Source organism: Poecilia reticulata, linkage group LG7 (assembly GCF_000633615.1).
Source record: "Poecilia reticulata strain Guanapo linkage group LG7, Guppy_female_1.0+MT, whole genome shotgun sequence".
NCBI lineage: Eukaryota > Metazoa > Chordata > Actinopteri > Cyprinodontiformes > Poeciliidae > Poecilia > Poecilia reticulata.
The window spans coordinates 9,289,300-9,294,096 of NC_024337.1; the positions used below are offsets into that span (position 1 = coordinate 9,289,300).

The window sequence follows — 4,797 nt, forward strand, 5'->3', positions numbered from 1 at the left end:
AGTTCTGCACTGTGATTTTAGGTTTTAGGGGGTATCACGCGTCTTCCACAGGGCACAAGCTGCTTGTTACAGGCTATGCGGGCGTTTTTACTGCCAGAGTGTCACGATTTTTTCCTATTCAGTGTATTTATTTATTTATTTTTTTTGTTGAGACAAAATCCAGTTTTATCTTGTTATTGTTGAAGTGTCTCTCCCCAAACCGTCAGCATGGAGGAGCTTCTGAAACAGCATGTAGTGTCAGACATCAGACAGGTCTCAGCTGTAACCAGCACTAATGAGCTTCTCTCGGATGAGTTGTGGGTGTTTAAAGGCAGAGTGATGCATGCGAGTCCGGCGCTGGTGAAAAGCACTGTAAGACATTGCCACATATGACACTAGATTTAAGCAGGCTTTCTAATTTTATCTAAGCCCGGGATTTCAAGCTACAAACCGTGCTCGACTAAACCGCTGCTGCTCGTCGTTGCAGAGACATGTGCGATGCTCCGGGAGTTTCTGAACATCCGAACAAGTAGATCTCTTCGTAGACGTTGAGCAACAGGAGAGAATGAGCATCTGATTTCATGGAGAAAGGGAACCTGATCACCTTCTACAAAGAATTGCTGGCTATAAAGAAAAACAATTAGTTTTTCAATACAAAACATTGTAACCTCATGCATAATTTGCAGAGGCTTTAATTAGGGCTGCGGGGTGCAAGGAAAACATGCAATTGTAATATTATTGCTAAATATTGCAGTGATAACATCAACTGTAATTAACTCATGGTGTACTAAATCTTCTCTGTCTTTTTTTAAATGAAGGCAATGCTATGATAAAAAAAGATAAAAACTTTTTTCCATGAGTTCAAAACCAGTAAAATCTTTATCAGACGTGACCAGCAAAGGCAGTGAGAGTTCATCCAGTAAGATAAATATATCATTACTTACATGACTTGTATTAGGCATATATACTAATTATTGCATCGAGGCCATCGTCTGAGATTATGTGATTGTGATTCTGTGCATTGTACAGCTCTAGCTCTGACGTTTGCTTTTAGTTGGTTCTTCTATCATGATAAGCCGTGTGATGTGGCAGAGCACCCAAACTGCAGGCAGGAGGTACAGGCAGCCTGATGGTTGAGGTAAAATAAGCTTGTAATGAGGTCCAAAATGCTTCCAGAGACAAGTGCAAGCTGTGAAATAAAAAATAGACGTGCCAAGCAGTACAGGGCACACAAAGGTAACAAACTGGGACCAGGAGAAAGAGGCGGATCTGATAACAGCTGATTGGAAATGAAGGTGTTAAATACCTTCAGAGGGAATGATTGCTTGAATTAGGAGCAGGTGAGTGATCAGTGTATGCAGATGTGAAAAAGCTAAAAAAAAAAAACAACATTAAGTGGACATGATCAACACCAAAAACACAACAATATAAAAAAGGCACCAACAGATGCTGATTAAAAAAGGCCCTATTGAAATTAAACTAAAGTGGCACAAAATTCAGAACCAAATTAACTTTTCTACTTAATTAGAAGCGCAAGACTTAGTGAAAATCTAAACTGAAGCTGGAACACAACAATCGGCCAAGCAGTCAAGAGACCAATGATGGCATTGAAGGAGACGGAGAGAACCACAGCGGGATCGTCTATCAACACATAGCAAGAATATCAAGAAGAGTTATCCACGGTCTCTAAATATGGCTTTTATTAATGAGTGGCAGGTAGATTTATTGCACAACCATAGGAACGTCTGCTTACTTGCATAGAAAATGAGTGAAAGAAGGAGCTCTGGTCGAAAGAGATCAAAATAGGACTGCCTGGCCTCCATGCACAAAGCTTTACATGAAGGGGAAACGCCACACATCAGCCTCAGCACACAATAGAATGGAAAGATGGTTCTGTAAAGTCTTGGAGGATGTACATATTTTATTTGTAAAAATTTCAAACATCATGTATAATTTTTCTTTACCCTTTACAACAAAGCACTGCTTTGTGTTGGTCAAATAAAATACACTGCGCTGTGCATTTCATCTATGAGCTAAAAGCAGAAACTGCATCCTCACTGTCTCAGATCTCATGGAAATAATGGTTGACAGGACATTGAGGACCTGCAAACAGGTTTTACGGAAAGGGTTTAATGTAAAAGTCTCTTTCATGAAAGTTAAGAGTCCGACTGTGGACCAGTTGTTCATTTCCATGGGAGACGCACTCCTTCCCCAGTCGCTTTCATGCTGCTCATCAAAATGTGAAGGCACAACAGCGCTCCGACTGCACACTGGGCTTTGATTGATGCAGACAGGAAGCGGTGAAATCAAATGCTAAAAATATGAGCGGACTTTTACCACGGCAGCCTTGTAGGTGTGAAACATGTGTGGAATAATCAGGGGTGAGTAATGCAGAAAAGCCTCTCAGGGGACGGCGGGTTATAAAACAAACGGAGCTTCCTGATGGTTTTGTTGTATTGCTGCAGAAGCGTGTGAGCTGTACGCGTTTAATACCAGTCGCACGCTGCGCTCCGTCATCTCTCTGCTCCACTTCCTGCCGCTGTGCTCTGTGGTCTGTCACCGGGCCCGGAAGAGGGGACGAGGACGTAAAGGGAGGAGGAATGCTGGGTTCCCTCCTGGAAGCGACAGAGATGTAACATGAATCGGTGTGTGGTGTTAAGGAGAGAAAAAGGTTAAATACAGAAGGATGACTGGAGGGATTCTGGCTCAGTTACAGCTTCAAGGAGTAAAAAAAAAAAAAATATTTATAGAACTGCACTATTTCTGTGGTTAAAATGGAGATCTGTCAATACTTTATTGAGATTTCTGAATATTAAATAACTGACTAACAGTAAACCACAAACGGTCAGTAAGTTAAAGGCACAAAACACTCAGCAAAAAAAAAAGAAAAAAGAAAATGTGTGCTGACTGTTGTACTTGAAAGAAGAAAAAAGCAAGTAATAAAAACATTTTAAAATCAGCCATGCCAAATGTTCAACTTACTAGCATATCTTCAACTTCAATAACATGCATTATCATCTGTTAGTTTTCCTTTTGCAGCCAAAACCGCTTTGACCCGCAGAGGCCCGGACTTCACCAGAACCTTGGATGTGTGCTCTGGCATCTGGCACAGAGACGACAGCAGCACATCCTTTAAATCCAGTCATTTGTGAGGAATAGCCTCCATGTTTGTCCAGCACATCCCACAGAAGCTCGATTGGATTCAGATCTGAGGAGTTTGGAGGCCAAGCTAACACCTCAAACTTTGTTTTGCTCCCCAAACCGTAGCTGGACCATTTTCACTTTTATGGGGAATAATCTGTTTCTTGCTGAATAAAACCATGGAAATCAGTAAAAAGAAAAAAAAAAAAAAAAAGAAGAGTTTTCATCATGCACATGGCCTGCAATAATACAGAAGTAGGTGATAAATGTCAAAGTTGATGATAAGCCCCAGTGTTTCCAGGAGAATATTTCCTCATACGTCACCCTGCCTCTGCCCAAAGCGCACCACTGTTGCCAATTTGAGCAGCAGTGGAACATCTGTTGGATCACGCCACACCTTTCCAGCTTTTGCTCCCCTTAAGTACCATGTACCAAGTGAATCTCTCGCTGCTCCTTTCTTGGACTAATCATCTTGATCGATACTGACCGCAGCAGACCAGGAACAACCCATGAGAGCTGCTGTATTGGAGACGCTCTGATCATCAGTATCTGGATGGCTAAAATCCTGACACACAATTACCCCCCCCCCCACACTTCCGAAATCAGTTTTGAAGACAAAATACTCATTTGGAGTGACAGAACTGGAGTGACTGAGCCAGGTTTCTGAGAAACATATTTTCAACTCCCACCCACAAACTTTCTATGGGAGATCAGTATTTTTGTGAGAGCAACTCAAATACAGTACATGCATATTAAGCCACTTTATTTGATGTATGTCTGGTTCTTTCAATGACCCGTTAATTAAAAATCAAGTGGTTAGAACAGATGTGTTGTAATTTATGTTTTCAAGAGGGACTCTAGAGTGTTTGAGCAACTTGCAGTAATTAATTCTCCGAGCCCCTAAAGTTTGGGTAAACTCACGTTTTTGGAGTTTTGGTGACCTTAACTGACCTAAAACAGAAAATGTTAATCTGATCTAAAGTCAGACAGTGGAAAAAACAACAACAAAAAAGGTAGGAAGAAAGCTGAATAATTTTTAGTCAACAAAGTTTTACTTCAAGAAAAGAAAAACCACTTCTATTGCAGAGTCACTTGGATTAAAAAGTACATTTTGCGAGACTGAAGCCCTGAATGTTGGCAAATACAAAAAGCAAACAGGCTGAACCAAAAGTCTCAGAGTCTAGCAACAAACCAAGCGAAGTAGGAATAAATTAAAAGCAAGACTGTGTATAGGAGACATCCAGACCAAAAAAAAAAAAACTACAAAAAACCAGTCAACTGGAGAGCAGAGGAAGACGAGTGATGATATATTAAAGGCAAAACTCGAGACTGGAGAAGCTGAGACAGCAGACGGATGCTCAGAGTGATGTAAACAAGAAAACCAGAAAATGACAAAAAGCAGAAGAGGAGAGAGTAACGTGCAGTAAAATGTGGCTATATCTATATATATGTGTGTGTGTGTGTATGCGTGCGTGGGTGTGTGTGTGAGGGTTCTTGTATGAGGCGTGTGGAGCGTGGGGGGCTGCATGGCTGAGCAATTTCTGTCCAGTTGACTGGTTGTATGGTAGGGGGTCCCTGGGAGAGCTTTGATCATTACCGAGTGTGACAGAAGAGTTCTGACAGAGAGGTAGCCCCCAACCCGACCTATCACACACACACACACACACGCACACACAC

The 4,797-nt window shown here is 41.5% G+C and overlaps 1 long non-coding RNA gene across 1 annotated transcript in view; it reads right to left on the reverse strand.

Annotated features, from left to right (window-relative positions):
* Positions 1–1,949: 1,949 nt before the first annotated feature.
* The window catches only part of LOC103467130 (uncharacterized), a 36,884-nt gene continuing 34,036 nt past the window's right edge, over positions 1,950–4,797 (reverse strand). Inside the window, exon 4 of the long non-coding RNA XR_001776752.1 lies at positions 1,950–2,594. This is a non-coding gene — a long non-coding RNA (uncharacterized LOC103467130). The remainder of the gene's footprint in view (positions 2,595–4,797) is intronic.